Genomic DNA, 25,917 nt, shown 5'->3' on the forward strand with positions numbered 1-25,917 from the left:
AACAAAATACTTCCCTGTCTTTGGCCTTTGTGAAACAAGCAGCTAGGCCTTCCAGGAGGAGCTTCTTTGAGCCTCCTCAAGAGTCAAATTAAGTAAGTAATTCACTGGGTTGTCTGCCCTTGTAGATCTGAGGAGGCCAACTCCAGCTAATTTTCCCTAGCCTGAGGCCCATCTGGTTCTCACCCAACAACCTCATGAACACATCCAGATGGTCCCTCTAACCCGAGCACTGCCAATGACATGTAGGACAGTCTCACACAATCTCATACTCGTATCCTTCTTCTGCGATCTTAATCCCCAAACCCAATTTTGCCTCTCCTTTAACCCTTTGTCCCCACCACAGTTTAATCCTTTATCCATTCCTATAACATCTCCCTTGTTTATTCCCCAAACTTTATCTTCTTGCCTTCAAACCTTCAACCTATGCATAAGCATAATCATTCCACATAAAAGCTATTGAGACTAGGCATGGTGGCTCATGCCTGTAATCCTAGCACTTTGGGAGGACAAAGCAGGAGGAATGCTTGGGGCCAGAAGTTCAAGACCAGCTTGGGCAACATAGCCAGACCCCCATCTCTATGAAAAGTAAAGAAAAAAAAAAAATGTTAGCCAGGTGTGGTGGCCTGCACCTGTAGTCCTAGCTACCTGGGAGACTGAGGCTGGAGGATCCCTTGACCCAAGGAATTCAAGGCTGCGGTGAACTATGATCATGCCGCTGCATTCCAGCCTAGGTGACAGAGAGAGACCCTGTCTCTCAATATATAAATAATTTTTTCAAAAAGTTATTGAACATCTATGATGTCCAGATCCTGTGCCAGGCACTGAAGATAAATAGAGAAATAGAAGGTAAATAGACAGGTATAGTCTCTGCACAGGGGAAACTCAGGGAGGCCAAAGAGATAATATATAATATGTAAATACCAATCCAGTCTATCAATAAGCATTGGCCTCAGGTTTTGGAAGGGTCAGTTCTATGGACTGTGGAGGTGGCCAAAAAATGGTGTGTGTGTGTGTGTGTGTGTGTGTGTGTGTGTGTGTGTGTGTAGATGGGGTCCCAGTGTGTGTGTGTGTGTGTGTGTGTGTGTGTGTGTAGATGGGGTCCCACTATGTTGTCCAGGCTAGTCTCAACTCCAGGGCTCAAGCAATCCTCCCACCTCAGACTCCCAAAGTGCTGGGATTACAAGTATGAGCCACCATGCCCAGCTAAAAAAATGCTTCTTGAAAGAGACAGGGCTTGACTGGGATTTGAGCTGGGAAAAAAGTTCTTGAACAAGTTCAAAAAAAAAGGAGATCAAAATTTCAGATTGAGTTAGTGGCTCAAGGAAAGACCCAGGAGTCAGCAAATGCAAAGTGTTTTAAGAGACCAATAACTAAATGATTTGGGCTGGAGTGGAACACGGGTGAGGGAAAAGCAGGAGGTGAGTCTAGGAAGACAGTTTGGTGCTAGACGGTGGGAGGTATAATTACCAGGATTAGAAATTGGGACAGTGGGAGGTAAGCAAGAAGGTGAGGATTCTGTGTTCAGGAGGAAGAGAGGATTAACATGTAAATAGCATCTTATAAAGGTTCACGTGGCAGCTGTAAGGAGACAGGTTGGAGTGGGGACAGATTCATAGCAGGAAGTCTATCATGATTTAGGTGGTAAAAATAGAGTGATACAATGGGATGGAGGAGAAAGATATTACAGGAGAAGAACCAGTTAGAGCTGGATATTAATGAGAAAAGTCAAGGATGAGGCCAATGTTTGGAGCCCATGACTTTGGGTATACACAAACACCAGTGATAAAAAATGGAAAGCTTAAAGAAGGAAACTGAGACAAATGACTGACTTTGGTCGTCGACAAATCTTTATGAGCAGTGGTGGGTATGAGACAAAGGAAGAGATGTCCAGCAAGCAATGGCAAATCCAGACTTGGAACTTTTGAGAGAAGTCAGATATTGAAGAGGAGATCAAGAAGCCACCTGCATGCAAGAGCAAAGGACGTGGAGGGAAGAGCAGGACTGAGCCTTGAGATCACCTTCTTTTCAGGAAGAGGAAGGGGGCCGGGTGCCGTGGCTCATGCCTGAAATCCCAGCACTTTGGGAGGCCGAGGCGGATGGATCACCTGAGGTCAGGAGTTCAAGACCAGCCTGGCCAACGTGGTGAAACTCCATCTCTACTAAAAATACAAAAATTAGCCAGGCGTGGTGGTGCACGCCTGTAGTCCCAGCTCCTCAGAGGCTGAGGCACAAGAATCGCTTGAACCTGGGAGGTGGAGGTTGCAGTGAGCCGAGATCACACCACTGCACTCCAGCCTGGTGACAGAGTGAGACTTTGTCTCAATCAAAAAAAAAAAAAAAAACAGAGAAGGAAGGGGAAAGAAGAGAGAGAGAGAGAGACCACCTGGAGGTTAGGAGGAGAACCAGCACAGGGACAAAGCAGCCAGTGGCAGAGAGAGTTTCGAGGCTTAGGAGGTTGGTATTGCCTGGTATCCTATAAGTTTGTATTCTTATGGTTTGTATGCACAGGAAGAAAGTACGTAAAGAAATACACCAGATTGTTAGGAGCAGTTAAAAAAACAAAAAACAGTGGTGAAAAGGAGCTGAGGATGTTCCCTTCTATTGTCCATGAATTTTTACAATTAGTAGGGATTATTTTAATAATTATCCCCGGGCTGGGCACAGTGGCTCACACCTGTAATCCCAGCACTTTGGGAGGCCGAAGCAGGCGGATCACGAGGTCAAGAGATCAAGACCATCCTGGCTGACACGGTAAAACCCCGTCTCTACTAAAAATACAAAAAAAATTAGCCGGGCGTAGTGGCGGGCACCTGTAGTCCCAGCTACTCGGGAGGCTGAGGCAGGGGAATGGCATGAACCTGGGAGGTGGAGCTTGCAGTGAGCCCAGATAGCGCCACTGCACTCCAGCCTGGGCGACAGAGCGCGACTCCGTCTCAGAAAAAAAAAAATAATAATAATAATAATTATCCCCACTGCCACTCCAGCCAAAAAGCAGTGGTGACAAGTCACTTTGCTCTCCCACATCTATCTCTCTCTCCAGCCATGCCTCTTCGCTCCTTCTCAGTACCCCGTCTCTCACCCAGCACACCCCTAATCTTCCCACTCCAGGCTTTAAACTCTTTGCCATAGTTTCCTCCAAGTGTTGGTCAGCTACTCTCTGTGGGGAGAAGAGTAAACTGTCCCAAGGGCCAACATAAAAAGAGAGCTTGTTTCTGCCTCTAATGCTTTGTTTATGGTGGTTCCCATACCTGTTACTTTCCCTCCAGTTATGGTTTCCAGCTTTTTTTTTTTTTTTTTTTTTTTGAGACAGAGTCTTGCTCTGTCACCAGGCTGGAGTGCAGTAGCACGATCTCGGCGCACTGCAACCTCCGCCTCCCCGGTTCAAGCGATTCTTCTGCCTCAGCCTCCCAAGTAGGTGGGACTACAGGCGCATGCTACTGCGCCCATTTAATTTTTGTGATTTTAGTAGAGACAGGGTTTCACCACATTGGCCAGGCTGGTCTCAAACCCCTGACCTTGTGATTCGCCCGCCTCGGCCTCCCAAAGTGCTGGGATGACAGGCGTGAGCCACCGTGCCCGGCCTTGTTTCCACCTTTAATGACACCTTGTTTAGGAAGACCTCCGAGATCATAACTGTCTGGTTTTGATTGAAGTTTTGCTCTGACCCTCTGCATCTTGACATTTACTAGGCAAAATATAACAAACATATACTGATATCTCCCCTCTGTATGGTACAAGGTGGTTTATAATGCACTCTCGCTTGCATTATTTTATTTGAGCTTCTCCTGGGAGGTACATATGACAGATATTTTTCCCACTGAACAAAGAAACTAAGGCTCAGATAAGCTGCAGGCTGCAGAGCTTGCAAATGGTAGAGCAGGAACTGGAACCTAGAATTTCCAATTCCCAGTTCACTGCTTTTTATACAATGTCTCATGTGTTTATACAGTTACTTCTTCAATATCGTCATGTCTTCTTTTGGATATGCACCTTCCTCCTCTTCTCAAATTATAAATAAGAATGAAATGACCTTATCTCAAGATCAGCACATCTGATCCAGCACCATTTGGCTGAAAGATTTATCTTCAGTGTCACCTTCATTTTTATTATAACTTTAGGCCGTCCTTTACTTCTCATAATTTACATACACACACACACACACACACACACACACACACACACACACACACCCATACGCAACTGCCAGATCCTACTACTTGTTCCTGTTGCAGTATCTCTTAAAATCACTCCTTCTTGGCCGGGCGCGGTGGCTCACGCCTGTAATCCTAGCACTTTGGGAGGCCGAGACGGGCGGATCACGAGGTCAGAAGATCGAGACCATCCTGGCTAACACGGTGAAACCCCGTCTCTACTAAAAATACAAAAAAATTAGCCGGGCATGGTGGCGGGCGCCTGTAGTCCCAGCTACTCGGGAGGCTGAGGCAGGAGAGTGGCGGGAACCCAGGAGGCGGAGCTTGCAATGAGCCGAGACGGCGCCACTGTACTCCAGCCTGGGCAACTGAGCAAGACTCCATCTCAAAAAAAAAAAAAAAAAAAAAACACTCTTTCTCCATTCTCACTACCAAATCCTCCTCTCCTTTCCTGGGTTATCACATTTCTGAGAGCAAGATAAAAATTTTCTCAGATATGTATAATAGAAAAAGGTTACAAAGAATATAACATACAAAAAGCTGAATATTTGGTAACTACTATGGAACTTGCCTTTCTGCCATTAAAAAACAAAAAGCAAAAAAAAATTAGTTGGGAAAATATGTGAAACAATTGTTTTCAAAGAGAAAACAGATAGTGCTGGACCGTGAACAAATAAGATGAATCCTATATTGCACAGGTGTTCTGCCTAGGGGCATTTCCTCGATTATAGAACCAGAAGACTCTCAAATAGAACTTCACTCAATTGAGAAAACAGACAACAGAGTGCAGAGAGGTTGAGGCAGAATTTAGGGGGCAAAATACCAGAGAGGAGGAAGCTACAAGGAGAAAGAGCTCCAGAAATCTGCATAGAGGTCTCCTGAGTGTTTGGCTGAATACCAATCTGACAAAGGGTTGAAATTCGATGAGTCTAGGCAAACACCTGCCAGAGAACAATTACTTGAAATCTGTAGGTCAAAAAATTTTGAGCTCACACAGGGCTAGAAATTCTTCAAGTTCCCACCAGTCAGAGTGGAGAGACCTCATTAAATACATGTGGCATTCAGTAAAGACCCAGGAGGGTCACCCTTAGGAGAGGGGCTAACCTGGCCATGGGTACAGGCCACTCTAGCTCTATCCTTTAGAATGCTTTAAAAACAAACCTCAAAAAGATAAAGGGATCTGCAAGTAAATCAATTATCTAACAGAACAAAGCACACCACTCTTTAAAGAAATACAACAGAATCAAGCACTTGACAACATTAAATTTACAATATCTGGCATCCAATCAAAAATTACTAGCTATGCAAAGAAGGAAGAAAGTGTGGTCCATAACCTGAATAAAATGTATTCAATAGAAACAAACCAGATATAACAAAAATGATGCAATTGTCAGACAAGGCCTTTAAGATGACCATTATAAATATGCTCAAAGATTTAAAGTCAAATATACAGATAGAAAGGAGAGAAATGAAAAATATAAAAATAATCAAATGGAACTTGTAGAGATGATAAATATGATATCTGAAACATTTCACTAGATGCAATTAACAGCAGATGAAATACTATATAAGATCAATGAACTTGAAGACATAGCAATAAGAATTATCCAAAATGAAGCCTAAAGAGGTAAATAATGTATAAAAGCTAAAACTTTCTGAAACACAATAAATATAAAAAGACAAAAACAGACTTGGAAAAATATGTACAATAAATATATGTACCTTTTATTATATAAGGAACACTTGAAAGTTGGTAAGAAAATTCTTGAGATCCCAAAAACTAATGTATGCAAAAGTATGTACAGGCCATTCAGCTGGGATGAAACAATATCAGAAAACAAATTCACAGGAGAATGTTTCACCTCACCAATAATCACATAAATGCAGACAAAAATATCACCAAGGGGCTAATTTATAGCTATTAAATTTACAAAAATTTAAAATATTCTAAACCTTATACCATCTGCCAGGATATTTTCTAAAAGAATAAAATAGTTCAATGTAAAAAATGAAACCATAAAAGCCTTTCCAACTATGACTCAAAATCTAAAAGCCATAAAAGCAAAGATCAATAAGATAAATGATGAACTAGGAATAAATATTTGGCATTCATATTACAAAAGACTAATCTCTCTAATATTTAAAGAGCTTCTCTGAAATATAAAAATAACCAAATGGAACTTCTAGAGATGATAAATACAATATCTGAAATAAACATTTCACTAGATGTAATTAACAACAGTTCATAAAGAGATCATTAACCCAGAAAAACGGTGAAAGACATGCAAAGAGATCACAGAAAAGGAACTAAAAATGGCTTTTAAACACTTGAAAAGAGATTCAGCCTCACTCATAATAAGAGAAAAGCAAATTAAAAGATACCAAGGGTACAATTTTTCACCAGATTGGCAAAAATCCAATAATAACAATGGTAATAAAAGTAATTAACACTCTCTTGCTATATGCCATTCACTGTTCTATGTGGTTTGGACATATTAACTCACATGCTTAATAACGCATTCGTGTGTATAAGATAATAGGGAAATCACACTCTCATGTTATGAGCAGGTATGTAAGTTAGATATAGGCCACTACAGGAGGGCAATTTGGTGATATCTAACAAGATTGTGAATGTAGATATCCTTCAATCCAGCAATAATGTTTATCAGAATTCATTATCCATATACTTGCATGCAGGCAAAATAATGTGTAGATTAATCATTGCCTCGCTGTTTGCTTTTAGTAAAAGACAGGAAAAATAAATGTCTATCAGTAGATACATTATAATACATTCATACGATGGAAGATTTCGCAGGTATAAAAACAATGAGGAAGTTCTTTTGTGCTGATATAGAAAGGTTTCCGGATTCAAACAAAAAAGACAAAATTAATAACTGTGTTTAGTATGCTCTGTTGCATGCATTCATTTTTCTGCTTTATTCATAAAGAAACTCTACAAGATACTTAAGAACCAAATACTGTCATCTCCAAGAAAGAGGTGTGTGGGAACTGGAAAGATGGGGACAGGAAAATGACTTTTCATTGTATACTTTTTTATTTTTCTAAAAATTGAAATAAAACTAGTGAATTTATAAGTTCTTGGAGACATTATATATTAGAACAATATTATGGAGAACAATTTGTCCTCCTCTAGAAACATAAAAATATTCATGACCTTGTTCTCATTAAGTCCTCTCCTAGAAATTTACTCTCCAGAAATAATCCAATCAAAGAGGAAATGTGCAAAATGATACTTAACTGTGTTACTAGTAAATGTAAAATTCAGACTGGCTGAATTAATCATTGTAATCCACCCAATGGAATAAACAGTTGAAACACATAGTTAGAAAAACCATGTAGCAACTCCCAACACTCAGACCTTGGTTTCTAAATATCATTCTCCAAAGAAATCAGGGCTCTTTGAGAAAATGGCTAACTCTAGGGGCTGGGGCAGGAAAAATACAAGATGAGCCTGGAGCATCTCATGGTGCCAGAAATAAGAAACTGCTAAAAAATCATCATCATCATAAAAGGATGGGGGCATGTTGCAGGGACACAGAAGCCAATCGGAAAGTTACCAATGGCCAAAGCTAGAACAATTTGGGCAACAAAATAAATATCGTAGTACTGGATAGTAATCCAAAATATAAAGCATACATACCCATATAAATAAAAGATTCCATAAATAATTAAATGGGGAGAAGAAACAAAAGTTCCTTACAGAATTCCAAATCACGTATGAAAATACTACCTCCTCCAGGAAGAGGAGCTCATTTTCCCCACCCCTTTTGAAGGTGGACTGTACTTTGTGACTCACTTCCAAAAACAGAGGAGGCAGAGGGATGAACAGTAACTCTGCAGCAGAGAAACCTGGCCGGTACCACCTTAAACAAGTGATCCAGGCTCACACTGCCAGCGATGCCACATGGATATCCTGTGCCACTCATGCGATGGGATGAGACGGGCATGCCGCCTTTGTCGTATTCTTTCCAGCAACACATAACCCCACACTAATCATGAGAAAAATATGAGGTAAACCCAATTTGAAGGACACTCTTTAAAGTGCCTGGTCAGTACTCCCCAAAGCTGTCAAGGTCACGAAAAACAAGGAACAACTGCGAAACTATCACGGAGACGAAGGAGACATGACAGCCAAATGCACTGTGGTGTCCTGGCCTGGATCCTAAAATTTAAAAAGGATATTTTTGGAAAATCTGGCAAAATCCAAATAAATTCTGAAGTTAATGGTAACGTACCATATAGGTCAGGCGCAGTGGCTCATGCCTGTAATCCAAGCACTTTGGGAGGCCGACATGGGTAGATCACTTGAGCCCAGGATCAATGAACTTAATTTGAGACCAGCCTGGGCAACCGAGTGAGACCTTGTCTCTACCAAAATAAAATACGGCTGGGCACGGTGGCTCACACCTGTAATCCCAGCACTTCGGGAGGCTGAGGTGGGTGGATCACCTGAGGCCGGGAGTTTGAGACCAGCCTGGCCAACATGGTGAAACCCCATCTCTACTAAAAATACAAAAATTAGGCGTGGTGGCGTGCACCTGTAGTCCCAGTTACTTGGGAGGCTGAGGCAGGAGAATCACTTGAGCCCGGGAGGCGGAGGCTGCAGTGATCAGGGAGTACTTGATCGTGCCACCGCAACCACACTCCAGCCTGGAAAACAGAGTGAGACTCTGTCTCAAAAAACCAAAACAAAACAAAACAAAAATACAAATATCAGCCAGGTGTGGTGCATGCCTGTAGTCCTGGCCACTCAGGAGGCTGAAGTGGGAGGATCGCTTGAGCCTGGGAGGTGGAGGCTGCAGTGAGCTGAAATTGTGCCACTGCACTCCAGCCTGGGTGACAGAGTGAGACCCTGTCTCAAAAATAAAAATAGTAACGTACCAAGAGTGGTTTCTTAGTTATGACAATTGACCAGTCATGTGAGATGAGAACATCAGGAGAAGCAAACTAGGGGAGGGGAATACAAGAACTCTCTGTTCTGTCTTCATTAATTCTCTGTAAATCTAAAATTATTCCAAAATAAAAAGTTTATTAAGAAAATACATTAGCAACATGGAAAATGCTTATGATACAATATTAAATGAAAAAAAGGATGACAGGTATCTGCTCAGGGTAAAAAAGAAGACAAATGAGGAGAGAAGGAGGAAGTGAGAGTTGGCTCCCTCCTGCCTGTCCCACCTCGTCTCAACTCCCTGATTCCAGTCTTGCTGATGCAGCCGCCCAAAGGAGTATCTGCCACTTTATTTCCTGCCAGTTCAAATCCCATCCCATCAGCTCTCATTAAGAAACCCTTTCCGGCCAGGCATGATGGCTCATACCTGTAAACCCAGCACTTTGGGAGGCCGAGGCGGATGGATCACCTGAGGAGTTTGAGAGCAGGCTGGCCAACATGGTGAAACCCCGACTCTACTAAAAATACAAAAATTAGCCGGGCGTGGTGGCGGGCACCTGTAATCCCAGCTACTCAAGAGGGTGAGGCAAGAGAATCACTTGAGCCCAGGAGGCAGAAGTTGCAGTGAGCCAAGATCAAGCCATTGCACTCCAGCCTGGGTGACAGAGCAAGACTCTGTCTCAAAAAAAAAAAGGAAGGCAGAAAGGCAGAGTACTGATGACGTCTGATCCAGCCACACCTTAATCCTATCGGCCTCAGACTTAGCTCTATGAGCCAATAAATCCCCTTCCTACTTTATTTTTGAAATTGTAAATTGATAATTTATAATTAAATTTATGGGATACAAAGTGATGTTACAATTTATGAATACAATGTGAAATAATTAAATCAAGCTGGTTAACATATCCAGTACCTCAAATACTTAACATTTTTGTGGTGAGAACATTTGAAATTTACTCTCTTGGCAATTTTGAAATGTACAATACTCTATTATTAACTATATTCACCGTGCTGTGCAATAGAACTCAAAGGTATTTTTAAAATCCTCCTGTCTGACTAAAATCTGATGCCCTTTGTTCACCATCTCCCCATTCCTTACAACCCCCAGCCTCTGTAACCACCATTCTACCTTCTGCTTCTATGGGTTTGTTTTAGATTCCACATATATGTGAGAACCTGCAGTACTTGCCTTCCTGAACCTGACTTAATTCACTTAGCATAATATTCTCTAATTCCATCTATGTTGTCACAAATGTCAGAATGTCTTTCTTTTCTGTTGTTGTTCTTGTTTTTTTGTTTGTTTGTTTTTTGAGACCAAGTCTCACTCTGTCACCCAGGCTGGAGTGCAGTGGTGCAAGCTCGGCTCACTGCAACCTCCACCTCCCCGGTTCAAGTGATTCTCCTGCCTCAGCCTCCTGAGTAGCTGGGATTACAGGCACCCACCACCATGCCCGGCTAATTTTTATATTTTTAGTAGAGACGGGGTTTCACCATGTTGGCCAGGCTGGTCTCGAACTGCTGACCTCAAGTGATCCATCCACCTCGGCCTCCCAAAGTGCCAGGATTACAGGTGTCAGCCACCATGCCTGGCCAAGAATGTCTTTCTTTTTTAAGCCTTCATAGTATTCCTTTCTGTAAGTATGCCACATTGTCTTTATCCACTCGTTTGTTGATGTACAGTTAAGTTGATTCTGTAACTTGCTATCATGAATGGTGCTGCAGGGAACATGGGGTACAGACATCTCTTCGACAAACTGATTTTAAAACTTTTTGGTAAATACCCAGAAGTGGGATTTCAAGATCATATGGCAATTTTATGTTTAGTTTTTTGAAGAATCTCCATACTGTTTTCCATATTGACTATACTAATTTACATTCCCACCAACATTGTACAATTGTTCCCTTTTCTCCACATTCTTGACAACATTTATCTTTCATATTTTTGATAAAAAACCATTCTGACCAGTGTGAGATGATGTCTCATTATGGCTTTAATTTGCATTTCCCTAATGATTAGCAATATCGAGTATTTTTCATTATATCTGTTGGCCATTTATATGTATTCTTTTGAGAAATGTCTTTATCCCTGGAATGCAAGGAGGGTTCAACATATGCAAGTCAATAAATGATATGCCACATTACAGAATAAATGACAAAAATCATATGATCATCTCATCAGAAGCAGAAAAACAATTGACAAAATTCGACATCCCTTAATCATAAAAACAATCACCAAATTAGGTATAGAAGAAAGGTATCTCAACAATAAAAGCTATCCAGAGATGCTCACAGCTAACAGTGACTCAGCAGTGAATAACTGACAGCCTTTCCCCCAAGATCTGGAACAAGACAACGATGCCCACTCAACATGGAATTGGAAGTCCTAGACAGAGCAATTAAGCAAGAAAAAGAAATAAAAAGCAAAATAGTGAAGGCCTTTTATTAAAAGGAATAAGTGGAATTTTCACTGTCTGCCAATAACATGATCTTATATATGGAAAATCCTATCAAAAAAAACCTGTTAAAACTAATAAATACAATAAAGTTGCAGGATACAAAATCAACACACAAAAATCAGTAGCATTTCTATACACCGCCAACAAACTATCCAAAAAGAAAGCAAGAAATCACACTCACAGTAGCTACAAAAAATAAAATAAAATAAAATACCCAGGAACAGATTTAACAAAGGAGGCAACAGACTTACACAATGAAAACTATAAGATGTTGATTAAATAAACTGAATAAGACACAAGTAAATGGAAAGATATTTCATGTTCATGGTTCAGAAAAACTAACATTACTAAAATATCTATACTACCCAAAGTGATCTACAAATTCAATGCAATCCCTATGAAAATCCCAACATCACTTTTCATAGAAATAAAAAAAAAAATCCAAAACTTCATATGGCTGGACGTGGTGACTTACACCTGTAATCTCAGCACTTTGGGAGGCCAAGGTGGGAGGATCACCTGAGGTCAGGAGTTCGAGACCAGCCTAGCCAACATGGTGAAACCCCATCTCTGCTAAAAATACAAAAATCAGCCACACATGGTGGCGCTCACCTGCAATCCCAGCTACTTGGGAGGCTGATGGACGAGAATCACTTGAAGCTGGGAAGCGGAGGTTGCAGTGAGTCCTGATCGCACCACTTGCACTCCAGTTTGGGCCATAGAGTGAGACTCCGTCTCAAAAAACAAAACAAAAATTCATATGGATCCACAAAAACCTCAAACAACCAAGGCAATCATGAACAAAAAGGACAAAGCTGGAGGTATCACACCACCAGATTTCAAAGTATACTACAAAGCTACAGCAATCAAAACAACATGGTATTGGGAAAAAAAAAACAAACAAAACAGACACATTGACCAATGGAGTAGAATAGAGAGCCTGGAAATTAACCTACTACTATACAGTCAATTGATTTTCAACAAAGGTACCAGAATATGCAATAGGAAAAGGACAGTCTCTTCAATAAATATTGTTGGGAAAACGAAATTTCTACCTGCAGAAGAATAAAATTGGACCCTTATCTCACACCATATACAGAACTAAAAATCAACTTAAAATGAATTAAAAGATTCAAATGTAATACCAGAAACTCTAAACTTACTGGAAGAAAACACAGGGAGGAAAAACTACATGACACTCTCTGGGCAACAGTTTTTTGGATGTGACCCCAAAAGCACAGGCAACAAAAGCAAAAATAGACAAATGGGATAACATCAATCTAAAAAGCTTCTGCATAGCCAATGAAACAACCAACAGCATGCAGAAACAATGCACAGATTGGGAGAAAACAGCTGCAAGTCATACATCTGACAAGGGATTAATATCCAAAATACAGAAGGAGCTCAAACAACTCAATATTAAGAAAACAAGAAACCCAATTAGAAAATGAGCAAGGGACATGAATAGACATTTCCACTAAAGTTTTTAAGACATAAACATACTTTGGCATAAACACTGTATTATATGCAATTACTTTTTGTAAATAATTTTTGTAAAGCCATCAGATATATATCCAAATGATTTTTCACCTGAGTGTAAGACAGGAAAATGTTTAAATCAATACATAAATCAAATCATCTGCACTGGCATTGTCAACCTAGAAGAAAGTGGCTGCATAGAGAATAGTAAGAGCAAGGATATTTGGTCCATACTTTCAAAAGGGGCTTGATGATTTGAAACAATAAAGTTGTTCACTGGCAGAATTTCCCACCGGGTCTGTATAAATTATGTGCTATTTGATAAAAGATAGCTGCAATGAAGCTAATTTTTTTATCTTCAGTGTTTGCTTTAAGAGAAAAATCCTGAAGCTTGTAGGGATTTCTAATGCCAAAAAAGATGATGAAATGGGAGAGTATATTTAGCAATCATGGTGACTAAGCTCATGGTAACTGGCATATGTATAATTTTAGTTTGCATTCCAATTATTTAAACTGAGATGTTCTTCATCAGTTGAACATACTGTGAGTAGACAATCTCTTTCTCTGAGAAACAAGATGGAGAGATCTTCAGAGAATGGCCCCACTGAAGCTCATTGGTAAATGATTGGTAAATGAGCTTTTTTCAAATTTTGCTGATTTCCTGAGTTTTTCCATAATTCCTCAGTTCCCTGGCCATTTTCTGATAGATCATGGTCTTCCTGTTGCCCTTTCTTATTCCTCAAAGTTTGGCAAATTTTTCTTCGTTTTTTGATACACACTGGAAAATGCCTTTGGTTTTATCTACTTACTGAATACAGATGCCATCTTGGGATTATACCGAGATTTGTGAAGTTATTCAAACAGTCAGAGCATCTTCCTGCCTTGTCCTCCCTCTTGCTGGAAAACAGCAGACTGTACCAGCTGGCTTTCAGTTATGTTCCACAAAGATCAATGAATAGTTCCTTCAAAACAGAAGTCTGCAGCATTATTTATTAAAGTTCTCCAATTATAAATAGATTCCTCTGTAAGCAACACTCCATAGCAATTGGAATCTCCTCTGATATGGGGACAATCACTGATGAAAACCAGGTAAGTTTTGAAGATCTCCAGTTGAATGTTGCCTTAGTACCTTGAAAGCATCTTCAAATGCCTGAGCCAGCTTGTCTTGTTCAACACAAGTCATGCTTCACTAATAAATTGATGATTCCATCCATCAGTGCCCAATCTAGCATGTACTTATAGAAGTGGAGATAATCTTCCCACCTCTGAAACACACATCTGCACCCCCTACCACCCACTTTAATTTTGTTAAAGCAGTTTTGAGTTGGGTTTCTGTCATCTGCAACTGAAAAATTCCTGAGTAATTTATACCTAAGAATGAGATAATTTAAGTAACAGGCCCTAACATATGAAAATAGCTGAGATAATGTGGGGTGCAAAACAGAGAGGAGATAATTATTCCCATCCCTAAATAATTGTTTGAAAAGTTTTGTTATACAGTAGAAATGCAATTGGCTATCCAATAGTTTGTTAAGTCTTTGGATTCAGACCCAAGAAAAATAGCAAGATATTGAACATTACTTGTGGCCTCAAATAATATTACATGAGAAAAGCAGAAGTTCAGTCCAAGCTATACTATCTAAAAGCAGAGAGGGAATAATGAAACTTCATTTTTTAGAAAAATCCTTATACCCATACCTTGCAATCCTTGAGGACTGGGAGCCAGAATTTGATAAGGCCAAATTCTGCATCCTAAGCTAAAATTTGTGAAGACAAAAGCAAAGAGATAAAGAAATACCATACTAAAATAGTGGGAAAGAAATTGAAAAGGACACAACAAAATGAAAAGATATTCCAGATTCATGAACTGTAATACTTAATATTGGTTAAATTATAATACTACTCAAAGCAATTTACAGATTAAATGCAATCCAATTACATTCTCTACAGAAATAGAAAAAAAATATTAAGATGTATATGGAACCACAAAAGACCCCAGATAACCAAGCAATCCTGAGCAAAAGGAACAAAGCTGGAGGCATTACACTACCTGACTTCAAATTTTATTACAAAGCTATAGTAACCAAATCAGTATGACACTGGCATAAAAACAGACAGAATAGGCCAATGGGACAGAATAGAGAACACAGATGTAAATCCACACATTTACAGCCAACTCATCTTTGACAAAGGTACCAAGAACATATAATGGGGGGAAGGCTAGACTTTTCAATAAATGGTGCCAAGAAAACTAGATAACTATATGCAGAAGAATGAAACTGGATCCTTCTCTCTTACCATATACAAAAATCAAATCAAAATTGATTAAAGATTAAATCTAAAACCTCAAACCATGAAACTACTAGAAGAAAACATTGAGGAATCACTCCAGGACATTGGTCTGGGTGAAGATTTTTTTTATGTCAGATCTCAAAAGCATAGGCAAACAAAGTAAAAATAGACAAATGGGATTATTTCAAGCTAAAAACTTCTGCATAGCAAACGAAATAATCAATAAAGTGAAGAGAAAACCCACAGAATGGCAGAAAATATAACTAACCACCTGAGACGGGGTTAATAACCAGAAGGTATGGGGAGCTCAAACAACTCAATAGCAAAAACAAACAAACAAAAACAACGTAATCCAGTTTAAAAATGGGCAAAAGATCTGAGTAGACATTTCTCAAAAGAAGCCATACAAATGGCCAACAGGCATATAAAAAATATTCAACATCACAAATTATTAGAGAAATGCAAATCAATGAGATATCATCTCGCCCCAGTTAAAATGGCTTTTATCAAGAAGACAGGCAATAACGCAGGCCAGCGAGGATGTGGAAGAAAGGGAACCCTTGTACACTGTTGGTGGGAATGGAAATTAGTACAGTTACTACAGAGGACAGCTTGGAGGTTCCTCAAAAAACTAAAAATTGAACTACCATATGATCCAGGAATCCCACTCTTGGGTATATCTCCAAAAGAAAGGAAATGAATATATCAAAGAGCTATCTGCACACCCATGTTTATCGAGCACTATTCACAACAGCCAAAATATGGAATCGATCTAAGTGCCCATCAACGAATGAATGGCTAAAGAAAACGTGGTGTATATACACAATGGAATATTATTCATCCATAAAAAGGAATAAAATCCTGTCATTTGCAGCAACATAAATAGAACTAGAAGTCATTATGTTAAGTGAAATAAGCCAAACACACAAAGAGACAAATACCACGTGTTCTCACTCATATGTGGGAGCTAAGAAAAAGTGGATCTCATGAAGGTAGAGATAGATTGGTGGTTACCAGAAGCCAGCAAGGGTAGCAGAAGTAGGGGATTCGAAGAAGTTGATAAATGGATACAAATATAAAGTTGACAGAAGAAATAAGCTCCAGTGTTCAACAGATGAGTAGGGTGACTATAGTTTACAAAAACATACTGTACATTTCAAAATAGATAGAAGAGAAAAATTCAAACATTTCTAGGATAAAGACAAATATTAAGGTGATGGATATCCCAAGTACACTGATGTGATGTATACGAATTATATGAATGTACTAAGTTATCATGTGTACCCTGAAACTATGTAACTTATTATCCATCAATTTTTTAAATTGTTGAAAAAATGATTAAATGAATAAATAAAACATTGGGTCTTGGATGAGCCAGAAAATTTGGGAAGTCTGATTCTCTCTCAAATATTATATTGTAGGTATTCTTTGCTAGACAAAAGCATCATATCCCTTATAAAAATGCATCCAGCAGGTTATAATCTTGGGGGAAATGCCAATTATATAGCTTCATTTTCCCCTTCAAGTCTTTCACATTGTTCAAAGCAGACAGCAAAGTAAAAGCATTATTTTGGGAGATGGGGAAAAGCCAGAATAGATTATTGGCAAGAAATAGAAACCACAAGGTGAGGATCAAGAGTCAAGGTCCAGGTTTAGACAAGATCTCTGGATGTGGTTATTATGCCATAGAATCATCAAATTCATGTTAACTGAGGTTTTAAATACTGCTTAAAAATGCCAAGCCCAGAAATAGGTGCCCGTAATTCTTCATTCCTTCAGTAAATACCCAGGCTATTAAAGTAGGTCATTCCCAGGAATGAAATCCTCCTCGCATCTCTCTTAGGGGTGGCCATGGAGGACACAAAACACAGATATTTATCTTTGGAAGAAGGAGGTAGATCTGTTTTTGAAAATATATATAAAGTATAGTTGTGTTTGGAGAAGCAGAGGCATTTTTGAAACTACATGTATAATTAGAATGGTATGTGAATATATATACAACCAAAGACAAGAGGGATAAAATGGGGTAAAAATCTACTATTATTCACTATACGTCACTCATTCTCAACTACCTTCTCAGATCTAAACTCTGCTTTTCTGTGGAGAACCGCTTCCCTGTGGTTAGGACAGGGCCAACACTGACTTGTCACCATGACGACATCACTGGGTACATGACCTAGACTCGGCAAATTATGCTACCCATAACATCGGCTACCATGATCATTTAAGACCTGGACATGAAATCTAAACTAGGTTCTCCCTGGACATTTTCTGAAAGGTATTAGAGAGTGGGCATAGTGGCTCACCTGTAATTCCAACATTTTGGGAGGCTGAGGTGGGAGGATTGCTTGAGCCCAGGAGTTCGAGACCAGACTGGGCAACATAGGGAGATCTCGTCTCTATGAAAAACAAAAAAATTAGCTGGAGGCTGAGGCGGGCGGATCATGATGTCAGGAGATCAAGACCATCCTGGCTAACATGGTGAAACCCGTCTCTACTAAAAATGCAAAAAAATTAGCTGGGCATGGTGGTGGGCACCTGTAATCCTAGCTACTCGGGAGGCTGAGGCAGGAGAATGGTATGAACCCGGGAGGCGGAGCTTACAGTGACCTGAGATCTCGCCACTGCACTCCAGCCTGGGTGACAGAGCAAGACTCCATCTTAAAAAAAAAAAAAAAAAAAAAAAAAAATTAGCCGGGCATGGTGATGCACACCTGCACTCCCAGCTACTCAGGAGGCTGAGGTGGGAGGATCGCTTGAGCCTGGGTGGTCAAGGCTGTGGTGAGCTGTGATTGCACCGCTATACTCCAGCCTGGGCAACAGAGCAAGACCCTGTCTCTAAATAAATAAATAAATATAAAAGTAATTTTTTATTATACATTAAGTTCCGGGATATATGTGGAGAACGTGCAGGTTTGTTAACATAGGTATACACGTCCCATGGTGGTTTGCTGCACCCGTCAACCCGTCATCTACATTAGATATTTCTCCTAATGCTATTCCTTTAAAAAGGAAGGTATTAGGAAGATTTCTTTCCACTGTCAGTCAGGAGATGAGATGGATGTGGTGCTACTGAAGGTCGCCTTGCCACTCTGTAGTAAAAGAAACCTCTGCAACTAATTTGAGGGAATCACAGCTGACAGATGTAAAGAGGACACAGAGCCCTCCTCACATTATTAGAATTCCTGGAACTAAACAAATCACTCCTTTTATCTTCCAGCTATGTAAGCCTCCTCCTCAAAAAAAAGAAAATCATTTTTTGTTTAAGCTAGTGTTTTCTGCAATTTAAAACTTTAAAAATCCAACTCAACAACAACAAAACACAACCCAATTTAAAAAGGGACAAAAGACTTGAACAGACATTTATCTGAAGATATATAAATGGCCAAAAAGCACACAAAAAGATGTTCAATGTCATTAGTCATTAGAGAAAGGCAAGTCAAAAGCACAATGAGATATACCATTTTACACTCACTAGGATAGCCATTTCTTAAAAATAGAGAATAAATGTTGGTAAAGATGTGGAGAAATTGGAACCTTCATACATTGCTGGTGGGGGTGAAAAATGGTACAACCACTGTGGAAAACAGTTTGGTGATTCTTCAATAAACACAGAATTATCATATGACCTAGCAATTCTACTCCTAAATATGTACCCAAGAGAAGTGAAACCAGGTGTTCAAATAAAAACATTTCCATTTGTTTGTTTACAAAATGTTATACACCAATGAACACAGCAGCTCTATTCACAATAGCCAAAAGCTTAAAACAACCTAACTGTCCACCAACAGATGAATAAACAAAATATGTTTTGATACTATAAAGTTAAATGTTATTCATCCATAAAAAGGAATGAATGAAAAATACTACAACATGGATGACCCTCAAAAACATTATGCTAAACTGGCCAGGCATGGTGACTCATGCCTGTAATCCCAGCACTTTGGGAGGCTGAGAGGGGGGCGGATCACGAGGTCAGGATTTCGAGACCAGCCTGACCAACATGGTGGAACCCCATCTCTAGTAAAAATACAAAAATTAGCCAGGCATGGTGGCGCACGCCTGTAGTCCCAGCTACTCGGGAGGCTGAGGCAGGAGAATCACTTGAACCCGGGAGGCGGAGGTTGCAGTGAGCTGAGATTGCACCACTGCACTCCAGCCTGGGAGACGGAATGAGGCTCTGTCTCAAAAACAAACAAACAAACAAAAACATTATGCTAAGTAAAAGAAGCCAGGCACCAACGACCACGTATTGAATGATTCCATTTATATGAAATGTCCAGAATAGGCAAATCTATAGAGACAGAAAGCAGATTAGTGGTTGCCAAGTGCTGAGAAGAGAGAGAAATGGAGAGCGACTGCTTAGTTATCATTTGTTTAGGGTGATTTTTAAAAGTTCTGGACCTAGATAGAGGTGATGGTTGCATAACATGAGTGAACAGGCTTAATGCCACTGAACTGTACACTTTAAAATGGCTAAAACTTCACCGTGATTTTAAAAACGTAAAGGGTCCTAATTTAAGCCCACTCTGCACTGTGTAGTCAGGAACTAGGACTTAGAGCTGGTATAGAGTGGGAATTTGTCAAATAATCGCTATCATTTTGGATTCTTAATGAGTCGCCAACTGTCCTAAGTATTACTATTTTACATATTGTAATGAATGCTTTGTGAAACAAAACTTTTGTGGTTGTTGCTGTTGATTACAAATTTTATCTTTTTTTAACTTTCATTTTATGTCCAGGGGTACACATGCAGGTTTGTTGTATAGGTAAATTGAGTATCATGGGGGTTTGGTGTACAAACTGTTTTGTCACCCAGCTGATAAGCATAGTACCCAATAGGTAGTTTTTGATCCTCTGCCTCCTCCCACTCTCCACCCTCACAAAGGCCTCCATGTCTACTGTTCCCTTCTTTGTGTCCATGTGTACTCAATGTTTAGGTCCTACTTCTAAGTGAGAACATGCAGTATTTGGTTTCCTGTTCCTGCATTAGTTCACTTAGGATAATGGCCCCCAGCTCCTTCCATGTTGCTGCAAAGAACATGATCTTGTTCTTTTTTATGGATGCATAGTATTCCACAATGTATACGTGCCACCTTTTCTTTATCTGGTGTATTGATGATGGGCATTTAGGTTGATTCTGTGTCTTTGCTATTGTGAGTAGTGCTGCAATGAACATATGAGTGCATGTGTCTTTATGGTAGAACAATTTATTTTCCTTTGGGTATTGGTATGGTTTGGCTGTGTCCCCACCCAAATCTCATCTTGAATTGTAGCTCCCATAATCCCCATTTATCATTGGAGGAACCCGGTGAGAGGTAATTGAATCATGGGGGCAGGTTTTTCCCAAGCTGTTCTCATGATAGTGAATAAGTCTCAAGAGATATGATAGTTTTATAAAGGGCAGTTCCCCTGTACACACTCTCTTGCTTGCTGCCATGTAAGATGTGCCTTTGCTCCTCTCCTTTACCTTCCGCCATGATTGTGAGGCCTCCCTGGCCATGTGGAACTGTGAGTCCATTAAACCTCTTTTTCTTTATAAATTACCCAATCTTGCATATGTCCTTATAGCAGTGTGGTCTACTGCAGGTATATACCCAATAATGAGATTACTGGGTCAAATGGTAGTTCTGTTTGAAGCTCTTTGAGAAGGCTCCACACTGCTTTGCACAACAACTGAATTAATTTACATTTCCACCAGCAGTGAATAAGCATTCCCTTTTCTCTGTAATCTCACCACCATCTGTTTTTGTTGTTGTTGTTGTTGTTTTTTGAGACAGGCTCTCGCTGTCGCCCAGGCTGGAGTGCAGTGGCGCGATCTTGGCTAGCCACCGCACCCGGCCAGCATCTGTTATTTTCAACTTTTTAATAATACCTATTCTGACTGGTGTGAGATGGTATCTCATTGTGGTTTTCATTTGCATTTCCCTAATGATTAATGATGTTGGTCATTTTTATGTTTGTTGTCTACATGTATGTCTTCCACAAGCTTTTTTTCATAATGAAATTAAGCCTTTAGATTTGCTAGCCATTTCTGTTTTTAAGAAGAGAGCTTTTAAACTACCTCAGAGTAGCCTTTTTTTTTAATTTGGGGAAGTATACAGTTTGGTCACTTCGTTACACACAAGCAAGAACCCACTCATTGTTCTAGAGAAAAAGTAGCAGGATTTTCTTTTGGAGGGGGGTGGGAGGTATAGGGAAGATTAACAGGGAGCAAGAGCTTAAATGTTCTTGGTAGAAAAAAGTAGGTGGCATCCCCCTTGCATCCTAAAAACAAGGACCTTCAGGAAGGAAGAAAATAAGGATCTGAGTGATTTCCCTTCGATTTGCTATAATTAATTGACACATTTCTAAAAAGTTGGAGTATCTCCAACTGAAGTAAGCTGGCCCTCAGATAACCCAAGAGAAATCTTAAGAGGGCCAGCGATCGGCAGTCGCCATCTGGAGTCAAGACAAGGGCTAGGTTAACATAGAAGAGAACTTAGTCTGTATCTCATGCTTAACACCAGCCCTGACCAAGCACCTGGACCCTGCGAGCCTGCCTAGGGGAAAGTGACTGCTTATATATGTGACCTGAAGGGATTTGAACACTTCTATGGGTTGGCGCCTGACTGGGAGTAACACTGGAGAGAAGAGGTATCACACCCTGAGGAATTGCTGACTTTGAAGTTGAGGTTATTCCTGAAACAGGGCCAACCTTTAAATAAGCTTCTCACCTTTCCGTTTTCACCAACATCTCCAGGAAGTGATGATGACAAAAACACCAGGGGAGGATGGGGCATTTAGAGGACGAATCAGCCTTTCTTGTTTCTTCCCTCACAGTCAGCATTAATAAAGACTAATCTCTTTAGACTATCACAAGAAGATACTACAGAGGAAAGATGAAGTTTCTTGTAACTAAGGGGTCACGGCCGTTATACTTGGAGCATCAAAAGACTGGATGAAAAGAGATGTGGCCAGAGTTGTAGTTCTTCTTTTGGAGGACTAGATGGTATCAGATTAACCCCTCTGCCATAATTATTTATAAACTCTGGGCAAAATATAACAAACAGGTCTTTGAAGGGACTGGAGATAAACCTAAGCAGGCAGAAACTGAGCAGGAAACAGACAGTCCTCAAAATGAAGGAAGGACATGAGATGAGCTCCACATTTACCAAGATTTTTCTCCTGAGAGACTTCCTAGCTTGCTGCTGCACACAGTGGAAGAGATCTCAAACAGAAAGAAGCAATTTTAGGGGATGTGGAGCCAGAGATTGGATTTGGGGCTTCCAGAGAAGCTGAAATTGAGGAGGAAAGTCCCAGAAAAGGGGGACCTATGGAAGGAAAATAATTGATAGAACAAGTAGATGAAAAATCAGTAAGAACATAGATTTGAACACAATTAACAGACTTGATCAAGTGGACATTCACAGAACACAGCACCCAACACTGCATACCACACATTCTTTTCAGGAACACACAGGACCTTTACAAAGTGAATCACGCTGGACAATAAAGTAATTCTCAACAAAATTAGGAGATTGCAATCAGGCAAGACATGCTATGGCTAGTATGAGCAAACAAGCCAGACATCAATAGAAATGACCTGTTTTGAAGACGGCATGGTATTAACACAGGGACTGACAAGTAGAGCAATTGATAGAAGAATGGACAGCCCAGAAACAGGCATATATGGATGCTTCATTTTTGACAGAGGTGGTGTTACCAGCTGAGGGTAGTTGTCCAGGTTCTTGGCGTTTTGAACAAAGAACTGGACAAAATGGACAAAGCAAGGCAGCAAGAGCAGAGATTTGTTTTAAACGAAAGTACACTCCACAGGGTGGGGGTGGCTCATGCAAGCAGCTCAAGAGTCTTGGTTACAGAATTTTCTGGGGTTTAAATTCCCTCTAGGAGTTTCCCATTGGCCCCCGACCAGTCTGATTGGTTGCAGGAGGGGACCAATCAGAGGTACTTTCATTTTTCAACCACAGGAAGAAAAAGGAGGGGCAGCAACTGTCGCCCAGAAAAAGGGGGATTGAAGAGTAGCCTCTGATATCCAGTGAGTATGTATGAATCGGCCTTAGGTTTCCTGCCTCCAGACCCTATTCTCCTGCCTCATTTCCCCGCTGAGAGACATGATCCCCATAAGTCTTTACGTGAGGCAGAGGGACTGATGGTCTTTTTTCTATAACTGCCTCACACTGACTTGACTGACAGTCCCTACCCATTGGAAACCACAGAACTCTCACCCTGCTCTGTCCAGTGGAGACAGGGTAGTTTCTTGATGGCCAGGGGTGGTGAATTCATTTGGAACTGGCTGGAAACCTTACTGCACAATCATCTCCAGGCAAGAGGAAATGAATTTGGTTAAAAGATTTCATGGGAACTTCAGGAGGTGGACACCTATGCTGTCAGGAATGTTTGTTATAGAAATGAATTAAAATATTCTACTTAATTACTATAAAGGAAGTGATTCCAACTGGTTGAAAGAAGGCAATTAACCTGCAAAAAAAAATACAAAAACATGGCTACTATTATCCAGCCCACAGTAACTATGCAACAAAAACACCAAGGAACGTTGGTAGGCATTTCTCTTTTGGCTATCTTCTAAACAGGTACTTCAGGGCTTCCACAGGTTCACAGGTGTAGTGGCTGATGGGAACTTCAGGTTCCAGGTCCGGGGCTTCAGGTATCACCGACTTGATCCTTGAAAGGTGTATCCAACTATCTAATCCTAGTACTTTGACTGCAGAAGGCATGGCCAGTATCACTGAAAACGGTGCCTTCCATTTGCGTTCTAATTGTTGAGCAGGTGACCCCTCCTTCCATGCTTTAACAAGCACCTTATCTCCTGGCCTGATTTGAGTTTGCTGGTTAGTTCCCAGTACGGGAAGCCTTTGAGTTCCAAACTTCTGTATAAACCTGCTGACATTGTCCTAGGTTAACTAGGTATTTTACTAAACCAGCTGTTTCTGAATCAGTAATTACATCATCAGTTAAGAATAGCCTTCTGTAATCCCAGCACTTCGGGAGGCCGAGGCAGGCAGATCACCTGAGGTTAGGAGTTCAAGACCAGCCTGACCAACATGGAGAAACCCCATCTCTACTAAAAATACAAAATTAGCCAGGCGTGATGGTGCATGCCTGTAATCCCAGCTACTTGGGAGGCCGAGGCAGGAGAATCGCTTGAACCCGGAAGGCAGAGGTTGCAGTGAGCCGAGATCAAGGCAAAAAAAAAAAAAAAAAAAAAAAAGCCGGGCGCGGTGGCTCATGCCTGTAATCCCAGCACTTTGGGAGGATCACGAGGTCAGGAGATCGAGACCATCCTGGCTAACACGGTGAAACCCCGTCTCTACTAAAAATACAAAACATTAGCCAGGTGTGCTGGTGGGCGCCTGTAGTCCCAGCTACTTGGGAGGCTGAAGCAGGAGAATGGCATGAACCCGGGAGGCGGAGCTTGCAGGGAGCCGAGATCGTGCCACTGCACTCCAGCCTGGGTGACAGAGAGACTCCGTCTCAAAAAAAAAACACTAATAGCCTTGATATAACATTTCGTATGGGCTTGTATTAATTTTTGCTCTAGGGGTATTACAGATTTTTAAGAGAGCTATGGGCAGTAAGCTGACCCAAGCTTCTGATGTTTCCTGATCGAGCTTAGCTAACGATCGTTTTAGAGTTTGGTTAGCCCTTTCTACGTTCTCAGAGGATTGAGGCCTCCATGCTGAATGTAAATAGTATTTGATTCTGAGAGCCTTAGCAACCCCTTGAGTTATTTGGGAGATAAAGTATGGGCCATTATCACTTTGGAGACTCTGAAGTAACCCAAACTGGGGGATTATTTCTTTTAAGAGAAGCTTGTAACCACAGTAGCCTTCTCTGATCTGGTAGGGTAAGCTTCCACCCAACCAGTAAAGATATCTATTAGCACTAACAAAAACTTATATCCTCTGCCAGCTGGCATATGTGTGAAGTCTAATCGCCCATCTTTTCCTGGGTATGTTCTATCAGCATCCTCTAATACAACTCCCCCCTGGACTGGTTCTATTAGAGGAGGCATTCTGTTTCCTGTGCTGTTCAGTGCATACAGTGAGCAGGTTTGACAGACATGCTTAACCACAGAAGCTAAATTAGGCTCAATGAAGAGCTTGTTAACCACGGCCAGGGTGGCTTCTCTCCCCATATGGAAAGAGTCATGCAGAGTTTTTATAATTCTCCATCAGGCTGCTTGAGGGAGATGTGGTTTTGATGCCATATACCACCAGGATCCTGGGTTTTGTCCCCCTTGCTCCTTTATTAACTGTTCTTCCTGTGGTGTGTATTCAGGCTCCACTCGGGAATCACAGAAAAGTAGAGCCGGAATCTGTTGGGACTGCACCCTGAGAACTACAGCTTTCGCTTCTCTATCAGCCTTTCTATTTCCTTGTGCTATAAGGGTTAAGGCCCTTTGATGCTCCCTACAATGAATTACAGCTACAGCCTTTGGCAGGTATATTGCTTCCAAAAGCTGCAGAATTTCAGGCCTATGGCAGGTGTATTGCTTCCAAAAGCTGCAGAATTTCAGGCCTATGCTTTATAGGGGAGTGTTTGCTAGTTAGCAGCCCCCTTCCTTTCCCGATTGTAGCATCAGCATGGCAAGGGTTACCTTGTC

The 25,917-nt window shown here is 40.7% G+C and overlaps 1 protein-coding gene, 1 long non-coding RNA gene and 1 pseudogene across 10 annotated transcripts in view; 1 reads left to right on the plus strand and 2 right to left on the minus strand.

Annotated features, from left to right (window-relative positions):
- The window catches only part of LOC112129594 (uncharacterized), a 137,099-nt gene that overhangs the window by 41,221 nt on the left and 69,961 nt on the right, over nucleotides 1-25,917 (minus strand). The window lies entirely within an intron of this gene.
- The window catches only part of LOC100448016 (polyunsaturated fatty acid (12S)/(13S)-lipoxygenase, epidermal-type), a 56,401-nt gene that overhangs the window by 26,115 nt on the left and 4,369 nt on the right, over nucleotides 1-25,917 (plus strand).
- LOC129051199 (transcription factor Spi-C-like) lies at nucleotides 3,595-24,493 on the minus strand (annotated as a pseudogene).

This window comes from Pongo abelii, chromosome 19 (assembly GCF_028885655.2).
Source record: "Pongo abelii isolate AG06213 chromosome 19, NHGRI_mPonAbe1-v2.0_pri, whole genome shotgun sequence".
NCBI lineage: Eukaryota > Metazoa > Chordata > Mammalia > Primates > Hominidae > Pongo > Pongo abelii.